This window comes from Vicugna pacos, chromosome 1 (assembly GCF_048564905.1).
Source record: "Vicugna pacos chromosome 1, VicPac4, whole genome shotgun sequence".
Lineage (NCBI taxonomy): Eukaryota > Metazoa > Chordata > Mammalia > Artiodactyla > Camelidae > Vicugna > Vicugna pacos.
Window position 1 is genome coordinate 72031313 of NC_132987.1, and position 21893 is coordinate 72053205.

General features: G+C 34.0%; 1 protein-coding gene across 13 annotated transcripts in view; it reads left to right on the forward strand.

The window, feature by feature from the left end:
- ZBTB20 (zinc finger and BTB domain containing 20) overlaps window positions 1-21893 on the forward strand; it is a 730245-nt gene that overhangs the window by 170963 nt on the left and 537389 nt on the right. Inside the window, exon 1 of one of the 13 annotated variants that reach the window (XM_072964876.1) lies at window positions 52-102. The exons of the other annotated variants lie outside the window; for them this stretch is intronic. The gene's annotated coding sequence lies outside the window, so the exon portion shown is untranslated. Of the gene's footprint in view, window positions 1-51; window positions 103-21893 lie in introns of those variants that run through there. 13 annotated transcript variants of the gene reach the window in all.

Here is a 21893-nt window from a genome sequence, read left to right on the forward strand (position 1 = left end):
TAAAGTTGCCTCTGTAGTACATACTAGGAACCATGAGGTGTTATGTGAAAATGAACAGAGTTCAATGAGATGAGAGTGAAACACGCTGCTCTTCCTGTCAAGGTGAGTCATCCCTAAGATGTGGAATGGTTAGTTGGCATATTGGGCCTCTCCCTTGCATGCTATTGATTGAGGCAAATGTGGAGTCAAGTAGCCTTCTTATTTTGGTGCAGTGCCCAGTCATGGTTATGTAAAGTTAACCAATATTTTTGGCTTCTCAGAATATTGTCAAAATACTGGCTTTTTGGAGTATTTTTAAGAGGCATAGTTGTTCATGAAAAGCCTACCATCATACCTTAATTTTCTTCATGTCCTTTACCTAAAATGACTATACCAATTAATTAGTCCATAGCTCTCAGCTGAAGGAGGGAAAGGTTAATTTGGGAAAAAAAACAAAAAAACAAAAGACCTTCCCTAGTGATTTCAGTATGTCTTCCTAGTAGAGGACCATTATTTGGCTACTTCCAGGATAACTACCCTGCCCTCCTAAGTCATCAGAAAATGTGCAGAACAGGGTTCAGTCACACAGAGGTGAGCTGAGCATGGGCAATTTTCTGCTATCATCTTCCTGGTCCATGTGCTGTTCTCATGAGCATTTATCCATCTGTTTGACTGAAAAGGCCAGGATTTAACTTAATCCCTTGCTTTTGTTGTGTTGACCCAGTAAAAATTGCAGAATGCCTTGAGTTGGAGATTTATATAGGGAATGAGATTGTAACAATAGTTTCCTCTTCCTATGAACTGAGTTTATTAGCAATTTTGCACACTTTTGTTGGTATGGCATATTGTTATCTATTTAGAGACTTTGGCCTTATTTGCAGTAGTAGAACGTATTAAATCTTTAGCATTATACATGGATGCCTCAGATCCATGTTCTACTTCATATAGTAAAAAGTAAAACAACACGATTTGGCACCAAATTTTAAAATGGATTTAAATAATTAGAGTCAGTTATGTCACAAAATTTGCCCTTTCTTATTTCATTTTTACTAGACTCCTCCCCCACTTATTTTCCACTTATATTGTTCCATCTATGGAAATAGGCCCATTTCTTCACAAACAAAACAAAACAAAACAAAATGCACCCTTGTCTTTCCAATTTTTTTGGGAGGGGGGTTCACCTTTGCCCAGAAAAATAGATTTCTTAGAAAGCCAAAGTTAGAGATGGAGTAGCAGATGTTTTTCCCTTTCTTCCTTTGGAGCCATTTTTTCTTATTTGAAGAGGGTGACTTGCCAGTGCCCTGACCTTCCCTTACAATGAGAAAAGCCTTACCTGGAAGACATCTCTGTGGATGATTTCAGGGTTGAATACAAGAGCTAAGAAAATGAAGACTTGTCCCACTTGAGTTGGGCGGCACGAAAAGAAAGAGTGATTTTTCTTGTTTTGTTAAAGTCCATAGAGACTAGTTGTCATTAAGCCAGTGAAGCCAAGATCTGAAGACGAGCCCAAAGCACAATAATGCAAGTAACAGATGAATTCAATCCAAAATCTAGGAATGAAGCAAAGCAATGTGGAGAGAAAAAGGAAAAAAGATTCTGGATAAGCTGTATGAGCCAAACTGAGGACATTCTATCTTGTTGATACTGGTCTTCAACCACTTGGAACATGGATAGTTATGCACACCTGTTAATTAGAGTGTCCAGGGAGAGAGCAGGAGGTGATTTTGTCACTAGTTACTATTGTAAAGGAGCTTGGCCAGGAGATGCTGGGGCTGTAGTTGTCAGAATTCATTCGCAGCCATGGAGTGGCTCATTGTGCTGGTTACCCTGTGCTGGTGAGGGGCTGAAGGCTTAATCTCCAACTTCCAGGTAACCGTAGTAGCAGTAGTACAGTTTATCTCAGGACACACCTGCTCAGGTGAGATTGTTCTGTGGAATGAAGCAGAGTTCTGCACTTCCACTTGGCAGCGACAGTCAAAGTGTTTTTCTTTGGAATGACAGCCCTCCGTTGGTAGAAGAGCTTTGTGAGCAGCAATGGCAGCTGCAAATGAAGGCACTTCTGTTTCCCTTCTTCCCCAATATCAGCCAGTGCATGGTGGGATCTGTCTAGTTCCACAAGATGTTGTTCCAGCCAGGATCCAGTGAAGTTTTCTATTCCTCTGGTATTTCCCCCAGGGAGTGTTTGACTTTTCGTAGTATTTGCTGTTGAGTGAACTTGAGGTGCTGCAAATCTTATCTTGCTTTGGGAGAGAACTGTGACTATTCAACTTTTACTTTCTCTCAGTGTTCTCATTGAAGCATACTGGAACTGGTGCTTTTAAACTCACTCTTTTCTTAGGTAGGCCTCTCTTGACTCTGTAGTCTCAGCTTAAATGATACCTCTCCAAAGCAACTTTCTTAGATCTTCCTATCTAAGGTAAGGCCTTGTTGTTAATCCATACCACAGTACCATGTTTGCTTCCTTCTTAGTATACAATCATCCCTTTGTATCTGTGGGGGCATTGGTTCCAGGACCTCCAGGGGTATAAACATCTGAGGATGCTCAAGTCCCTTATATAAAATGGCATAATATTTGCATATAACCTATGTACATTCCCCCTTTACACTTGAATCCGCTCTAGAATGCTTATAGTACCTAGTACAATGTAAATACTATATAAGTAGTTGTAAATATAATGTAAATGTTACGTAAATAATTGCCAGTGCAGGGCAAATTTAAGTTCTGCTTCTTGGAGCTTTTTGGAATTTTTTTTGAATATTTTCGATAGGTGGTTGGTTGAATCCAAGATGCAGAACCTGTGGCTACAGAGAGCCAACTGTATATGGCTCCAGGAAATTTTAATTTGCGTGTGTGTATTGATAATTACATTTATTATAATAATTGATACATTTGGATTTATGTCCATCATTTTTTATTTTGTTTCCTGTTTGTTCCCTCTCTTTTCTATTCCTCCATTTCCCATTTCCTGCCTTGTTTTGACATTATGTGAGCATTTTTTACAGTATTCCATTTTAATTTATCTATTGTGTTTTTGATTATATATTTATGTAATTTTAGAGGTTACTGTATAGTTTATAATATGTATACTTAACTTTTCATAGTCTTTTTAGAATCGCTATTTTGTCACTTCAAGTAGAATGTAGAATTTACCACAGAATAAGTTCTTTTACTCTCAGTTTTGCATTATTGTTGTCATATATTATCTTTACTTACATTGAAAACCCTATCAGATAATGTTTTAATTTTTTCTTTCAACTCTCAAATATATTTTAAAGAATCCAAGAGGAGAGGAATAGTTTATGTTTACTCATGTTTATAATTTCTCTTGCTTTTCCTTTGTTCTTGATGTATAAATTTTCCTCTGGTATCATTTTTCTTCTGTCTGGAGAACTTCCTATAGCAATCCTAGCAGCCAATTTTTATAGCTCTTTTTCATCTGACAATATCTTTATTTCACTTCTATAAAGCTATTTTTACTGGACACAGAATTCTGTATTGATTGTCCTTTTCTCTCAGCACTTTAAAAAAAAGATGTATCATTTCCTTCTAAATTCTGTGGTTTCTAATGAGAAATCCACAGTCATTTGGATTATTGTTCCCCTATAAGTGATGTGTGATTTCCTCTAGATGCTTTTAAGATATTTTTCCTTATCTTCAGCTTTCACAGTTTGGTTTTGATGTATCCGGATATGAATTTTTCATTTGTTTGTTTCTATTCTGTTTGGAGTTAGCTATGCTTCTCAAATCTGTAGATTTATGTATTTCACAAAATTTGAGAAGTTTCCAGTCATTATTTATCCAAATATTTTCCAGCATTGTACCCTTTTTCCTTTCCTTCTGATACTATGATGACATGAATGCTAGACCTCTTGTTATTGTCCCACAGGTCCCTAAGTATTTTCTTAGTTATTTTTCTCTTTGTTGTTCACATTGGATGATTTCAATTATCTGTTTTAAAGCTTAGTGACTCTTTTCTCTGTCATCTTGATTTTGTTATTGAGAGCATCCAGTAATTTTGTTGTTGTTTTTGTTGTTTTTATTTTTGTGTTTCAAGACTGCTCTTGTTGGAGCATTTTTATAATAGCTAATTTAAAGTCTTTTTCAGACAATTTCAACATCTGTCTCATTTCAGTGTTTGTTATTGTTAATTATCTTTTCTTATGTGAGTTGAGATTTTCCTGGTTCTTCATATGCCTAGTAATTTTGGATTGTAACCTGGACATGTTTAATACTATGTGATTTTGAGTCTTACTAAAAGTTACTGTGAAGAATGTTGACATTTTTGTTTCAGCAGGCAATTGATACGGTTAGTTGAGGTCACAGTTTATAAGCTGCTTTCTTTGGTTTTGATGCCAGTTTTATTTTTAGTACTTTTCGGATCTGTCCTTTGTGTGTACCAATGGCCATTCTTGGACCTAGGCACTGGTCTATCTGTTAATTTAGTTCTCAATTTCTTTTGTATGCTTATTAAAATCAGATCCGTATATACTCAGCTTGGGATGAGCCCAGAATAACAGCTTTATGAGATTACTTCTCTGAGTCCTTTTCTCTCTGTGATATCACTGGTATTTTTCGATTGCCTGGCACTCCCCTTTGTGGTCCTCCAGCCAACAAGCTGTTCCTTTATTTACTGCACTCTGATGTACATTTCTATGACTGTGCTCATGTTCAAGGCCAAATGGTGAGAAGGCAGACAGAGAAAAATAAAAGCAATGGGAGTTCACCCAACCCTCTTGCGACCACAGCTATTTTTTTAAGTTAATTTTTAAATTAAATGTTTTACTACAATAAAACATACATATAAAAAAGTGAAGAAATCATAAGTATACATCTGGATGAATTTTCAGAAAGTGAACATACTCATGCAAATGAAACCCAGACCAAGAAACAAGGTGTTACCAGACCACAGAGCTCCCATCATCCCTCCTTTCACCCCTTACTCCCCTAGGGCAACTGCTATCCTGATTTTTAATACAAGAGAGTAGTTTTGACTGTTTTTAAACAATGTAGAAATTGAATCACGTGGTTTGTCTTCTTTCACTTAGGTTTGTAAGATACATTCATGTTGTGTTGCAGCTCTGTGTAGTTGCACATTTTAAAAAACTTTTTATTGCTTTATAATACTCCTTTGTGTGAATATATTACAATTTAATTTTTTTTAGCTATTCTCCTGTAGATAGGATTTGAATTATTTCCAGTTTAGAGTCATTATGAATAGTGGTTACCATATGCATATTCTAGAACATGTTTTGTTCATGTCTAAGTATTTTTGCTGGAAATATACTAAAGAGTGATATTACTGATATGCTTATGTTCAGTTTTAGTAAATATCGCCAAATAACTTCCAAAGTCATTATATCAATTCCTATTCTTATTATCAGTATATGAGAGTTCCAATTTCTGACTTTTTCATTTCAGCTTTTCTAGCATATGTGGCATGGTAGCCCATCGTGGCTTGCATTTCTCTGGTGATTAGTGAAATTAAGTATCTTTTTACATGTGTATTTTTTCATTTAGATATTCTCTTTTGTGATGTTCATTTTGAAGTTTATTGACATTTTCCAGTTGGATTAGTTACTGTTTCTGTTGTTGACCTGAAGGTATTTCTTTATGGATGCATGTCCTTTGTCAGGTATACATTTCACAGATATCTTCTCTTACTCTGAAGCTTGTCTTTTCATTCTCTTACAGTTTTCATTTGATAAACATTTTTTTATTTTAATGAACATCAATTTATCCGTCTCTTCTTTTATAGTGTTTTTTATATTGTTTTAAAACCTCTGCCTACCATAAGATCATGAAGATGTTTTCCTTTGTCATCTTCTAGAAGCTTTATTGTTTGCCATTAACATTTAGGTCTGCATTTTACCTGGAATTTATTTCTTGTGTAAGATATGAGGGGTGGGGGGTTGGGGTGGCCAAGATTCCTTTTTATTTTGGAGGCAGATGTCTAACTGATTAAGCACCATTTATTAGAAAAGTAGTCCTTTACCCAGCTACTTCAGCAGTAATTTTATCGTTAAGTCAGGTGCCTACAACTATGTATGTCTATCTCTGGACTCCTTATTCTGTTCCATTGAACGGGTCTATTTGTCTATCTTTGTGCTAACATTAGATTGCTTATTAGTGTAGGCTTAAAAGAAGTCTTGTACCTGGTAGTGTAAATCCTTATATGTTCTTTTTGTTATTCTTGGTACCTTGTTTCCATAAAAACCTTAGAATCTGCTTGTCAATATCCACAAAGTAGAATTTTCTGGAATTTTGATCAATATTATATTTTGGGGAAATTGATATTCAATCTGATAATGTATTATATTTCCCACTTATTTTAGTCTTTAATTTCTCTCAGTGATGTTTTATAGTTTACTCTGCAAATACTTCAATACTTTTCTATTTATCTACGATATTTTATTTTATGCTCTTAAAAATGGTATTATTTTATTTAATTTTCTAAATGTCTGTTGCTACTATATAACAGAATAATTAATTTATATATTGTTTCACTTAGTAGCCAGGAATCTTGATAAATTCACTTATTAATTTTATTAGATTTTATGGGTTCCTTTTTAGGAACACAATCATGTTTTCTGTGAATAATTACAGTTTTATTTCTACCTGCACACTCCACTTTACTTTTTTCACCTCCAGTGAGATAATTGATATGTAACATTGTTTAAGTTTAAGCTGTATAATACGATAACTTGATAGCCTTATATGTGCAAAATGATTATCACAGTAAAGTCAGTGAACACCTCCATTACCTCACATAATTCCCTCTTGTGTGTATGTTATATTAGAGTCTCAGAACTTAAATTTATCTTATAACTGGTAGTTTGAGCCTTCTGTAAACCTTTAATTTCTGTATCTTGACCAGTCACATTAGCTAGGATGTCTAGTATAGTATTGAATAGAAGCATAATGTTTGCTCTAGGTTTTTTTTTAATCCTAAATGCCTTCTATTTTATTTTATAAGTTTCTCTTGATTCCTGAGTGTGCTGAGTTGGTGTGTGTGTATGTATGTATGTATGTATGTATGTTTAAATCATGAAGGAGTACTGAAGTTTATTAAACACTTTTCTGGATCCATTGACATCATTGGAATTTTCCCCCTCTATTCTGTTAACATGGTAAATTCAACTAATTTATTTCTGAATGTTATTCCAGTCTTGCATTCCTATAATAAAACAAGCTTGATGTTGATATGTTATCTTTTTTTAAATAGGAAACTGGACTGAGTTTGCCAATATTTTCTTTTAAGATATTTCAGTCTACATTCAAATGAGAGATTGCATTTCTTAAGGATTATTATTTTTGTCTTTCTAAAAAACAATTTTTGGATTTTTTAATTATATCTATTGCTTATTTAAAAATATTTGGTGTATTTTGTGATTAACATTTTGTTAATGATTTTGAGTTTAATTAACTATGGTCAGAGAATATACATTATATGATTTAAACACTGAAATTTGAGACATCTTATGACCCAGTTTAAGTAAAGTTTTGATAAATGTCCTATGTATACATGAAAATAAGTGTATTTTGTGGTTGTTGGGTGTATGGTCCTATGCATATCAACTAGATCAAATTTGTTAAATCTTTGTGCTCAAATATCTTACCTATCTCTTGATTTTTTACCTTCGTGTTCTATCTCCTGCTGAGAGAGTTATGTTAAAATTTTCCATGTGGTTGTGGATTTGTCTGTTTTTCCTTTTAGTTTCATCAGTTTTTGCTTTTTAAAACTATATTATTAGTTTGTATAAATTTAGAATTTTGATTTCTTCCTAGTAGATTATTAAATGCTCTTCTTGTATTACATCTTGTCTTATATTCTACCTAGACTGCTAGTATAATGTGTAGTTATCCTAGCTTTCCAAAATAAAATGATGTTTGATTGGTAACTTTTTAACCTTTTTACTTTCAACTTTTCTATAAACTCATATTTAAGATATGTTTCTTGTGAACACCATATTGTTGTTTTTAACTTGTATTTCAACTGTATTTGTTTCTCAAGTGTAGTATTTAGTCTATTTACATTAAATGAAATTAGTGATATTCCTGGATTTAATTTATCATCTAACTGTATTTTTCTTTTCTCTGCCATTTTGTATTTCCCATTTCCTTTAATTTCTTTGTTATTAGTAACTCTTTTTATTTCATCCCTTCCATTTTGCCCGTATTTTTCTTTTCTCTGCCATTTTGTATTTCCCATTTCCTTTAATTTCTTTGTTATTAGTAACTATTTTTATTTCATCCCTTCCATTTTGCCTTACCAATTATATATTTTTAATTTTTAAATGGCTCCCAAATAAACTCTACTATAAATTATACCTTTTATCTCTTTCCAGCAAGGAAACTGCTTTTGACCCCATTCAAATATAGGGCTATTTGTGCTATTGTCCTATATTATGATTCTTCAGGTGCCCTAATTCCTAAAAGAAATTGTTGTTTTTATTTTTTTTCCTATCAGTATGTATTCTTTTATATTTACTCAGATATTGACCTTTTCTGATTTACTTCATTTCTTCCTGAATTTCCATATCACTGTCTGAGGTAATTTTCCTTCTACCTGAAAGATATCCTTTAGTATTCTTTATACTGGTGAAATTTTTTCTCACTTTTATTTTCCTGAAAATAATTAACTTTTTCTTCATTCAACTGAAGGATATTTTTATTGGTTATAGAATTCTAGGTTGGTAGTTACTTTTTAAAAGCACTTTAAAGCTGTCATTGCTTTGCTCTTTGATTTACATTGTTTTCCATGAGAAATCATCTCTCAGACTTATTACTCCGTAGAAAGTAATGCATTTTTATTCCTCTGGCTCTTATGAGATTTCTTATTTGATGATTATTTTTTTCATATATATATATATATTTATTGAAGTATAGTCAGTTTACAATGTTGTGTCAGTTTCTGGTGTATAGCATAATGTTTCAGTCATACATGAACATACATATATTCATTTTCATATTCTTTTTCATCACAAGTTACTACAAGATATTGAATATAGTTCCCTGTGCTATACAGTATAATCTTGGTCTTTATTTATTTTATATATATTAGTTAGTATCTGCAAATCCCCAGCTCCCACTTTATCTTTTCCCACACCTTTCCTCCGGTAACCTTAAGTTTATTTTCTATGTGAATCTGTTTCTGTTTTGTAAATAAGTTCATAATTCTTTTTTATTCTTTTTTTTAGATTCCACATATAAGTGATATCATATGGTATTTTTCTTTCTCTTTCTGGCTTACTTCACTTAGAATGACAATCCCTAGGTCCATCCATGTTGCTGCAAATGGCATTATTTTATTCTTTTTATATGGCTGATAGTATTCCATTGTACAAATATACCACAACTTCTTTATCCAGTTATCTGTCAATGGACATTTAGATTGTTTCCATATCTTTACTATTGTATATAGTGCTGCTATGAACATTAGAGTGCATATATCTTTTTAAATTAAGGTTCTCTCTGGGTAGATGCCCAGGAGTGGGATTGCTGGATCATATGATAAGTCTATTTTTAGTCTTTTGAGGAGTCTCCATGCTGTTTTCCATAATGGCTACACCAAACTACATTCCTACCAACAGTGTTGGAGGGTTCCATTTTCTCCATAGCCTCTCCAGGATTTATCGTTTGTGGACTTTTGAATGATGGCCATTCTTACTGGTGTGAGGTGATACTTCACTGTAGTTTTGATTTACATTTCTCTGATAATTAGTGATACTGAGCATTTTTTCATGTGCCTATTAGTTATTTTTATGTCTTCATTGGGGAATTGCTTGTTTAGATCTGCAGCCCATTTTTGGATTGGTTTGTTTGTTTTTTTTCTTATTAAGTTGTATGAGCTGTTTATATATTCTGGAAATTAAGCCCTTGTCAGTCTCATCTTTTGCAAATATGTTCTCCCATTCCATAGGTTATATTTTTTGTTATGCTTATGGTTTCCTTTGCTGTGCAAAAGCTTCTAAGTTTAATTATTTATTTTTGTTTTTATTTCTATTGCCTGGGTAGACTGCCCTAGGAGAACACTGCTGAGATTTATGTCAGAGAAGGTTTTGCCTATGTTTTTTTCTAGGAGGTTTATCATACCTTGTCTTATATTTAAGTCTTTAAGCCATTTTGTTATTTTTGTGTGTGGTGTGAGGGAGTGTTCTAACTTTATTGATTTACATGCTGCTATCCAGTTTTCCCAACACCACTTGCTGAAGAGACTGTCTTTACTCCATTGTAAGTTCTTGCCTCCTTTGTCAAAGATTAATTGGCCAAAAGTTTGTGAGCTTATATCTGGGCTCTGTATTCTGTTCGATTGATTCATATGTCTGTTTTTGTAACAGTACTGTGCTGTTTTGATTATGTAGCTCTGTAGTATTGTCTGAAGTCTGGAAGGGTTATTTCTCCAGTGTCATTCTTTTTCTTCAGTATTGCTTTGGCAATTCTGGGTCTTTTGTGATTCCATATAAATTTTAGGTTTATTTTTTCTAGTTCTGTGAAAAATATCCTGGGTAATTTGATAGGGATCACATTAAATCTGTAGATTGCTTTGGGTATTGTGGCCACTTTTAAAAATATATATATTTTTACTGAAGGACAGTTTACAATATTGTGTCAATTTCTGGTGTACAGCACAATATTTCAGTCATATAGGAACATACATATATTTGTTCTCATATTCTTTTTTTCTTACATGGAATCTAAAAAAATATAGTAGACTAGTGAATATAACAGAAAAGAAACAGACTCACAGATGTTCTCATATTCTTCTTCACCATAGGTTATTACAAGATATTGAATATGGTTCCCTGTGCTATACAGCATGAACTTGTTGTTTATCTATTTTTTATATACGTATATATTAGTTAGTATCTGCAAATCTCGAACTCTCAATGTATCCTTTCTCACCCCCTTCCCTCCATGGTAATCCTAAGTTTGTTTTCTATGTCTGTGAGTCTCCTTCTGTTTTGTAAATAAGTTCGTTTGTCTTTCTTTTCTTCTTCTTCTTCTTTTTCTTTTTAGATTCCATATGTATGCAGTATCATGTGGTGTTTTTCTTTCTCTTTCTGGCTTACTGCACTAAAAATGGCATTCTCCAGGTTCATCCATGTTGCTGCAGATGACATTATTTTATTATTTTTTATTGGCTGAGTAGTATTCCATTGTTTAAATATACCACAATTACTTTATCCAGTCATCTGTCCATGTACATTTAGGTTGTTTCCATGTCTTGGCTATTGTAAATAGTGCTGCTACGAATATTGGAGTGCATGTGCCTTTTTGAATTAAGGTCCCTTCTGGATATATGCCCAGGAGTGGAATTGCTGGGTAATATGGTAAGTCTATTTTTAGTTTTTTGAGGAATCCCTAGTATGGCCATTTTAACAATATTAATTCTTCTAATCCAAGAACATGGAATATCTTTCCATTTCTTTAAATCATCTTTAATTTTCGTAGTCGATATTTTGTAGTTCTCCATGTTTAAGTCTTTCACTTCCTTGGTCAGATTTATTCCTAAGTATTTTCTTTATACAATTTTAAAGAGATTTTTTGTTTGATATTTCATCATTAGTGTAAATAAATGCAATTGATTTATGTATGTTAATCTTCTATCCTGCTACATTACCAAATTCCTTTATCAGCATTAGTAGTTCTTGAGTTGAGCCTCTAGGGTTTTCTATATATAGTATCATGTTATCCACATATAATGAGAGTTTTACATCTTCTCTGAAAATTGGATCCCTTTTATGTATTTTTCTTGTCTAATTGCTATAACTAGGACTTCCAATACTATATTGAATAGAAGTGGTGAGAGTGGTCATCCTTGTCTTGTTCCAGATTTTAGCAGGAAGGCTTCCAGCTTTTCACCCTTGAGTATTATGCTGGCTGTTGGTTTGTCATAAATAGCTTTCATTATGTTGAGATATGTACCCTCTATACTCACTTTGGTTAGAATTTATGTCATAGATGGGTGTTGAATTTTATCAGATGCTTTTTCTGCACCTACTGAAATGATCATGTGGCTTTTGTCCTTTCTCCTGTTGATGTGGTGTGTTATATAGATTGATTTGTGTATGTTGAACCAACCTTGTGTCCCTGGGATGAGCTCAGCTTGATCACAGTGTATAATCTTTTTTATGTGTTGTTGGATTCTATTTGCTAATACTCTGTTGAGGATTTTTGCATCTATATTTATCAGTGATGTTGGCCTATAGTTTTCTTTTTTGGTAGTGTCTATCTGGCTTTGGTATCAGGGTGATGGTGGCTTCATAGAATGAGTTTGGGAGTATTCTCTTCTATTCAGTCTTATATTAGAGTTTGAGAAGGATAGGTATGAGCTCTTCTTTGTATGTTTGATAGAATTCCCTAGGGAAGCCATCTAGTCCTGGACTTTAGTTTGCAGGGAGGTTTTTTATTGCTGATTCTGTTTCACTTCTAGTGATTGGTCTTTTCAAATAATCTATTTCTTCTTGATTCAGTTTTGATGGACTGTATGTTTCTAGAAACTTGTCCAATTTTCTAAGTTGTCCAATTTATTGCCATATAGTTGTTCATAGTATTCTTTTATGATTTTTTTGCATTTCTAAGATATTGGTTTTAATCTCTCCATTGTCATTTCTTATTTTGTTTATTTGTGTGCTCTCTCTTTTCTTCTTGGCGAGCCTGGCCAGAGGTTTGTCAATTTTGTTTACTTTTTCTTAACACAAGCTCTTGGTTTGATTGATTTTTTTTCTACTTTTTTACTTTCTATTTTATTTATTTCTTCCCTGATCTTTATTATTTCTTTCCTTCTGTGAGTTTAGGCTTCGTTTGTTCTTCTTTTTCTAATTCTTTTAGGTGGTAGGTTAGGTCCTTTATTTGAGATTATTTTTGTTTTTTGAGGAAGGCCTATAATGCTTTGATCTTCCTTCTTAGAACTGCTTTTGCTGCATCCCATAGATTTTGTGTGGTTTGTTTTCATTGTTGTTTGTCTAAAGGTATTTTTAAACTTCTTCTTTGGTTTCATCATTGACCATTGGTTTTTTAGTAGTACATTGTTTAGTCTCCATTGCTGTCATTTTTTTTTTCTCATTTGTTTTTCTGTGGTTGATTTCTAGTTTCATGCCATTATGGTCAGAGAAGATGCTTGAAATAATTTCTATTCTATTAAATTTGTTGAGGCTTTTCTTGTGCCCAAGTATATGGTCTATCCTAGAGAATGTTCTATGAGCACTTGAAAAGAATGTATATTCTGTTTTGGGGGGACATAATGTCCTAAAAACTATCAACCAAGTCCAACTTCTGTTGTGTCATTTAGTATCTCTGTTACCTTACTGATTTTCTGTCTGGAAGACCTGTCCAATGATGTTAGTGGGCATTGAAGTCTACTAATATTGTATTCCCATCAGCTTCTCCCTGTATGTCTGTTAGTGTTTGCATTATGTATTTAGGTGCTCCTATATTGGGTGCATATATGTTAATGAGTATAATATCCTCATCTTGTATTGCTCCTTTGATCATTATATACTGCCATTCTTTATCTTTTTTATGGCCTTTGTTTTAAAGTCTGTTTTATCTGATATGACTATTGGTGCTCCTGCTTTCTTGTCATTTCCATTTGCATGAAATATCTTTTTCCATCCTCTCACTTTCAGTCTGTGTGTGTCCTTCACTCTAAAGTGGGTCTCCTGTAGGCAGCATATTGTAAGCTTTTCTTTTATTATCCAATCTGCCACTCTGTGTCTTTTGATTGGGGCATTTAGTCCATTGACATTTATAGTAATTATTAATATATGTATGTTTATTGCCATTTTGAGCTTTGTTTTCCAGTTGATTTTATTCTTCTTCTTTGTTCTTTTACTTTTTGTTTTTCTTTTTGTGGTTTGATAATTTTCTTTTGCATTACCTTGGTTTCTTTTTGGTTTTTGTGACTCTATTGTATTCTTGTGATTTGTGGTTACCCTGTTTTTCAAGTATGTTAACCCATTACTATGTCTATTTGCTTTAGACTGGTAGTCATATAGGCTCAAATGCATCCTAAAAAGAATGTGGAAACAAAAAGAAAAAAGGAGAAAAAGAGGAGAAAGAGAAAAAAAGTCTGTATTTTTTTCTCCCCTCTCCCACCTTTTATGATTTTGATACCTTTTTTTTACATCTTCATGTTTATTCTTTTGCAACTCATTGTAGTTATTACACTTCCAGTTATGATTTTCTATAGCTTCCTGCTTTTTTTCTATTTAGAGTAGACCTTTCAATATTTCTTTTAGGATAGATTTAGTATTGCTGAATTCTTTTAGTTTGTGCTTGTCTATGAAATTCTTTATATCTCTTTCTACTGTAAAGGATAGTCTTGCCAGTTAGAGCATCAGAGGTTACAGCTTTTTCTCATTCAGGACTTTGAATATATCTTGCCACTCCCTTCTGGCCAGCAGTGTTTGTGTAGAGAAATTAGCTGAAAGCTTTTTGGGGGTTTCCTTGTAACTAACTCTTTGTTTTTCTTTTGCTGCCTTTAGAATCCTTTCTTTATCTTTAACCTTTGCCATCTCAATTATAATATGTCTTGGTGTAGGTTTGTTTGGGTTATTCTTATTTGGGACCGTCTGTGCTTCCTGTACTTGGATATCTGTTTCCTTCTTTAGTTTTGGGAAGTTTTCAGTCATAATTTCTTCAAATACCTTTTCCATCCCCTTTTTTTTCTTCTCCTTGTGGGACACTCTATTATGCATAGATTGGCATGCTTTATATTATCCCATAGGTCCCTTATATTGCTTTCATTTTACTTGCTCTTCTGTCTGCTGTTCTGATTGGGTGACTTCTGTTATCCTGTCTTCTAAGTTACTTATTTGTTCCTCTGCATTATCCAGTCTGCTTTTGACTGCCTTTAGCTCAGCTCTTATCTCAGCCATTGAGTTTTCTGCTTTTAATTGGTTCCTCTTTATAATAGTTTCTATTTCCTTTATACAATATTCTGTCTCTTTCATAGTCTCTTATTTCTTTCAGTGCTTTTATCACCCCCTTTTTGAAGTCATGATCTAGTAGACTGTTGATGTCTATACCATTGTTCATTCTTTCAGGACTTCTTTTGTTCTTTTAATTGGCAGTGGTTCCTCTGCTTCAATTTACATATATTTCTCTGTCTTTGTGGATTTAGGAGGATCAATTATCTACTATGGTCCTTAAAGGCTGTATTTTTGTTTGTTTGTTTGTTTGTTTGTTTGTTTTTAAAGTGGGAACATTCCTGTGTAGACTCCGTGCACCTAATAGTTTTGTTGCAAGGGCTGTTCTTAGTATGGGTGGTTGCCATGTCTTTCTTCTGTATTATGCCTTTTTTTGGAGATGCGGTTGGTATTGTGGTGACCAAAGCCCGCCCTGATTGTTTTTGTTGAATGAAGCCTCCTTTTTTGTTTTGTGGTTGTCACAGCCTTGACAGGGGCCAGGTCTGCTCCCCTGGTGCTGGAATAGAGCTTCTAGACTGGTTTCTGAGCTGTGATGTGTGGTAGGCAGGGTTGGAGCACTTCATCTGGGAAGAAGATTCGCTTAGTATACCTCTGCAGAAGATGTCCACGAGGAAGTGCCCTCTGTGGTATTGTCTGTCACTTGTTATGCAGGGTTATGAAGTACTCTTTGTTGATGCTTCCTTTGTCCCTGCCTTAGCTGCAGGAATATCAGCCATCTGCTCTAGTGTCCCCCAGGTTCTGAGCCCCAGGAACCACCAGTGCAGATCTGCAAATGTCGGGAGCTAGCATCTGCCGTATTGAGCATGCAGTCACACACCTGAATTCATGGTGCGCCACAGGGTCAGTGCAGACCCCAGCCCTGCATCCGCTGTACAGTACTCTGTCCTATTGTAAATACCGCAGAACTCCACTCACTTCCTGTTTGTCCCAGAGGCACAGGTTCACAAGCACTAGCAGAGCAAATCCACCCTTTTGCCTGTGGCTGTAAACAAATCTCAGTCCCACCTGTGAAGTTGCAGGGCCCTTGGGTATGGATTCAGCTTTCAGCCCCACCTCTGCATAGCAGCACTGAGTCCCACCTCTCTTCTCCCGAGAACACAATGGAGCCAAACAGAGACAGCAGCCCCTCCCTGCTACGCACACCAGCAGTGGTGCTTTTTTTATGGGGTGTCCCAGGCTGTTTTGTTTTGCACAAATCCCCAGCTAGAACTCATGCTGTTCTCCAGGACCTTGAGGCTGCCTCTGTCCATTGGGCCCTAGCCCTCTCCACTGACTCGTCACTGATCGATCTCCAGCAGCCATTCCCAACTTAGCCCTGCCAGCTCGAATCTAGGGCTAGGGATCGCAGGGACCCTCTGTGCCAGTTTCTTTTAGTTCTGTCTGCCAAACAACTGCCACTTTCTCCTCTGAGCCTCGGAAACTCTGCTTCTGTCCCACTGACTTCCTGCTGATTTTGTGAGACTCCTCCTGTATTTCAAAGTGAGAGATGCTCTGCCAGACTTCGGTAGGTATTCTGTGCAATTCAGTAGGTCTGTAGATGTAATTCTTGCTGTATTTGTGGAAGAGGGTAAGCTGTGAGTCTCTTTACTCCGTCATTTTGGCACCTCCCCTGTGATTATTATTTTTTAAGAAGATAATAAATCCTCAAAGCTTTGTTTTATATCAGTTTCTCTTTATTTATTCTTAGACATTTTTTAATCTATGGTTTGATAGCTTTCGTAAATTTTGGAAAATTCTTGACCGTTGTTGCTTTGAGTTTTGCTTCTGCCCATTCTCTCTACCCTTTTCTTCTGTAACTAAAATTATCTGTACATTGGACACTTTTCTTTTTCTACCAATGTCTCATTTGTCTTTCTTCTTGTATTTTTCATTCTTATTTCTCTTTTTTTTTCAGTCTAGCTATTTTCTATTAACCTAATTTCAAAGTTTATGAATCCCTTTCTCTATTGTGTCTAATCTGCTGTTAAACCCATTTATTGAATTCTTAATTTAGTTATTTTATTTTTAATACTAGAGTATCATTTGTTATTTTTATAGATTCCATTTCTCTGGTAATTCTCAATCTTTTTCTTTATTTTTTTTTAAACTTTATTAAATATCAATTAACCAGTCACAAATTAATCAATTATTAAGTTAATTATATTTATTATCAATACATATTCATTCACATTTATTATTAAACCAATTAATCAGCATTTAAAAGTCCATGCCTGATAATTCTATCTGCATAATTTTTTGAGTTTATGTTTATTTTTTGTTGGTTTTTGGTTATTTGATCCTAACTAGTGGCACACCTGATGGTCTTTGCATATGAAAAATTGAGAAGGTTTTGTATTATATTGTATTTTTCCAAGGAGGATTTGATTTTCTTCTTGCAGATAATTAAAGTTAATTCACCTTGATCTAATCAGGAATTGAGATAATTTGAAGTTGGGTTTCTAGCTTTGTGATGGTTAGCCTTTTTCTGCTTTGCCCTTACTCCTATAAACAGCCATTTAGAGGTTCAAATAAAATTATGGGATATTTTTCAGGTGGCCCCTAAACTCCAGTTTTTGCCTCCTTGGCACCATAGTAATGTAGTACTTGGCACTGGACATGATGTTTAATTTTCTAGTATCTAGGTTGATGCTTTCTACTTGTTTTAGGGGTCTTTTCATCCCATGAAAGGGAATTTGCAAATGCTTCAAAGGTTAAAGATATAAAGGTGTAAAAGTATATAGGCTTCACCTCATTGAATTTACCTTTTGTCCAGGATCTTGGCTCCTTATGGTGTGGCTATCCTGACAGTTTTGTGGTGTAATTTTTACTATCTCTTCTCCACTAGACTACTTAATTCTCTGATCCAGAGCTTTGTGCTCAGTCTCTCAGCCCTATAATACTTAGGATCACTTGAGTGCAACAGTGGTAGACATCATAGGGCTTACTTCTGTACTTTTTTCCTTCTTTACAGTATCTTGAGTTTTAAGTTGAAACCACTTTGGTTGGTCCCAGAGCCTTCAAAGAGTTTTTTAAAAATAATTTTTATTTTATTCAGTTTTTATAGTTTTCTAAGCAGAAGGGGTATTTTGATATAAGCCCATCCTATCATGGTAGAACTGGGGGTCCTCTTATAATGCTGTTTTGATTATCAGTTTATTTGGGAGTGGCTGGGAATTCACTACTTTTTTTCTTTACAAAGTAACTTGCGAAGATACCCTTCTTCTTCCAATTGTATTTTATATTTCCCTTTATATGAATTCCTTACATATATTTAGATCTAAATATTATTTCTGCAGTATTTAAAAATACAGTAAGACTTTGTTACTGAAATTCATTTGGCTAGTATGAACTGGTCAGTATCTGTTTGAATGATTACAGTAACCACCCTAGTTAAAGCTATACTGCTCTGAAATTTAAAAATTACCAAAAGTAATGTTTTCTAAAAGAAAGTTGGTTTCCCTGGCACAAAGAAAATCTTGTAATTTAGGTAATTACATGCATTCTGAGAATCCAAATAATACCAATAGTTTTAGTAGGCTATAATATCCTTCTCCAGTTTATGTACTAAACTATTATTAATGTTTTCCTGTGTCATAAACTGGTGCCAGGTTCCTTTAACCATGGGTAAAGGAGTTTATAAAGGAAAATCAATGTTATTTAAAAACTCTAATTCATGTGTATCTTGTGGTAATAGTAGTGAATAACTAGGTAAAAAAAGTAGTTTCATAAATGAGGTATAAGTAGTTTTTGAAATTATCTTCATTTACTGATTTTTTTCTCTGTAGCTTTCTTACCTCCCTGGATAATGTGATGAACCAAGTATAATATAATATTTAATTAGTAAAACCAGTAGCAGCAGATAAATATCAGTGTTTGTCCTAGGAGATCCTGTACTGGAAACTTGGATAAAATGAAGCAGTTATAATGGAAGTTGAACAGAAAGGACCTAGATTAAGCATATCTCTTTAGATAACTGGAGATTGCTTTATTGTTATTAACAACCCATTGTATTTTACGGTGCTGAAAGTCTCAAAGTTAAATACATTTTGAAACAGAGAATGAAAATAAGTAAATGTACCAATTAATTATTGCAGGGGCTGTAGAACCCTTAAGATATCTTTTCGCTTATCTTCCTTTTTGCCCTGCTAATCAGAGATATATCTTTCTTTCCAACTTCTAAGTTGTTCACCATACACCTGCTTACCATTTGTCTGTGTTTTAAACTACTATGGTTAATAGAAGTTTATGGCTCTAAGTGGTTTGCACAAAATTTAGAAAAATATTATAAATCATGGGTTCTTTTGATTCGAAAGTATTGAAAAACAAACCCTGAAGTAGAAGTCAGGTGGCCAGTAATGTAGCTCCAGTTATGTGTTGCTGTTAGGCAAATCTCTTATCTTCTATTAACTCTAATTTCCTCCCTCATAAAATGAGACATTTGAAAGCATATACCTTACTTTCTCAAAAATTAATTATGAAGACCAAATGAAAAGGTGTATATAGAAGCCTCTTCCCCAAATAAAAGTATTATGCAAATATAGGAGATTATTATTGTTATCCTCCTCATCATTATTGGTGTTGATGATAGTGATGACGATAGCGATGCTCAGAAGCATACACAGTTTTGTTAGAAATTTTCTCTGGTTTCCCTGATGATAAATATAAAGTATTTCTCTTTCTTCCTATCTGTAACTTATTAGCATCCTTTGTATTTTTGTTTTGGTTACTTTGTTTTTTAAAAAAAAGATACCAAATTTGCTCTGTGGATTTTACTAGATCAATCAAGTAACAAGCTTGGATTAATTCCTTCAGCAGTAACAGTGAGTTATAAATTCAGTGAATTTAACAAACTGGGACAGGATTCTAGCTCATTAAGAATAGGTCCCCTAAGGTCTCTGAATGCATTTTACTCATTGTTGAAGCAATAGTCTGCTTTGGAGCAAACTTACTGAATTACAAAGGGGAAACAGTTTATCCTTGAACCATTGTGAAATTCAGGGAATGAATATATTCACCTAAGGCCAATTTTGTAACATAAACAAAGAAAATATTAGTTCCTTTAAAGGGCCGTGCATTATTTTAATTCATGTAATCATTAAATTGATTACTTGAAGATCACAGATCATTAATTGATGGATTTTAAATAAAAAATATGATAAGGTGATAAGAAAATAAGTATACATTACATCAGAGATGTCATTCAGATATACCTGGAAAATACATTTGTGTAATTAGGGAGTATGACAGCGATCTATGAAACCAGTTTATTAGTAGATAGATTTCTACCCTGAGAGGGTTTGGCACACTATAGCAGGTTTCAGGATACTTTTCACAGTCCAAAGAGAGTCATAAATGAATGGATAATATCCTCCTTTCTTCATTAATATGAATTAATAAAATTGGGTGAGTTTTCCATTCATGTCCATATTGAAAAGACTGAAAAGCATTGTAATGCACTATACTTAAAATATAAAATATATATTCCATATAAACAATTTTAGAATACAGGGCTAAAGCATACATGTTATCACATTTGTCTTTAACCTTTGATTTACTCGCACAGTGCCTAGAATATGGTAACTCTCAAAAAAATCATTCAATTGTATGTTGAAAAATGAATACAGTAATGAACACACACAGAAATATGTATAAGATACTCTTTATAGTGATGGTAGAATACTTAAACTCAATAGTCATAGAAGAGTGCACAAAACGTTAATTTTCATTTAAGCACCCAATACTCTGATTAAAATTTTAAAACTCCCCCTTTCAGTTCCCATCTTTAGGTTTATTTAATGATATGTCGGATCCCTGAAGCTGTTTTCCAGAATTCTTAAAGACGGTATACTTCAAATTTTTTGGTGTTGTTTTCTCTACCATATATATCTTCATAATTTCCTTACTTACCTTCTATTCAAAGTCATTTAAAATATTAAGCTTTTTTTCTTATTTTTATACTTCATTTCCCCAATTAAAGGTCATACACTTTACTAAACAAAAATTGGAAGATTTTTAAAAGCTCAAAAAATAAAATATTCCTATTACCATATTGGTTTACTTTCTCCCAGTCTAAAAAAGTATCTTTTCAAATATTTTAATCTTAGTGCTTATAATATGTTGTATCTTAATTAACTTTACTTAAAATCTAAGTACCTTTCCCATTTTAATAGCTACACCATATTCTATTGTGTAGATACTCCATAGTTACTCAGTCCTTACTTATGCCTGGACAGTAATTGTTTTCACTTTCAGTTATTTTAAAAAAGAATGTGATGAACTTCCTTGTGCATAAACCTTCCCCTCCCCATAGTGTTTAGATGATTTATTTGAGATAAATTCCTAGATTTGGAATAAAACTTTATATGCTGGCCATGGAGATGTCTTTTTTAGATCTCCTTTCAAAAGAGACTGTTGTGGAGAGCATAGATGATTGACAGCCTCCAGCTGCCACACCCTTGGATCCACCACAGCACTCAGGCATTCACATGGAAGCTGTGCTTCTCCTGGGCTGCTCCTAGCCCAGGAAAATATCAGGAGTACCAGAACTGAGACATCCCTACACAACATGAGATTCTCCTAAGTGACAGCTTTGGCTCAAGGACTCCCCAGCAAACTGGCTGAGACTGTGTCAGAACTCCTCTGCATGTGAAGCTCTTCCTTCTTCTCCTTTCATGGGTGTCAGATTTGCATCATGGTCTGAGCACTCTCCTTGCCTAAGCCCCTCCCTTTATCACTCACAGGTTATTCCCCCAATAAATATCTCCACACAACCAACTGGTCTTGGCACTAGAGGACCTAAACTGACACCCCATATAATCATTATTCAAGCTCTTGATACATAGTGTTCAATTTTCTTTCAAAAAACTTTGTATTAGTTTACACCCCTACTGCAGTGTAGCTTTTCAAAACTAGATTTTTCTCTTCTTTTTAAAATTTTTATTAATTTGATAGGTGAAAGAATGGTATTCCATTTAAAAAATTTCTATTTCCTTCATTAGATTAAA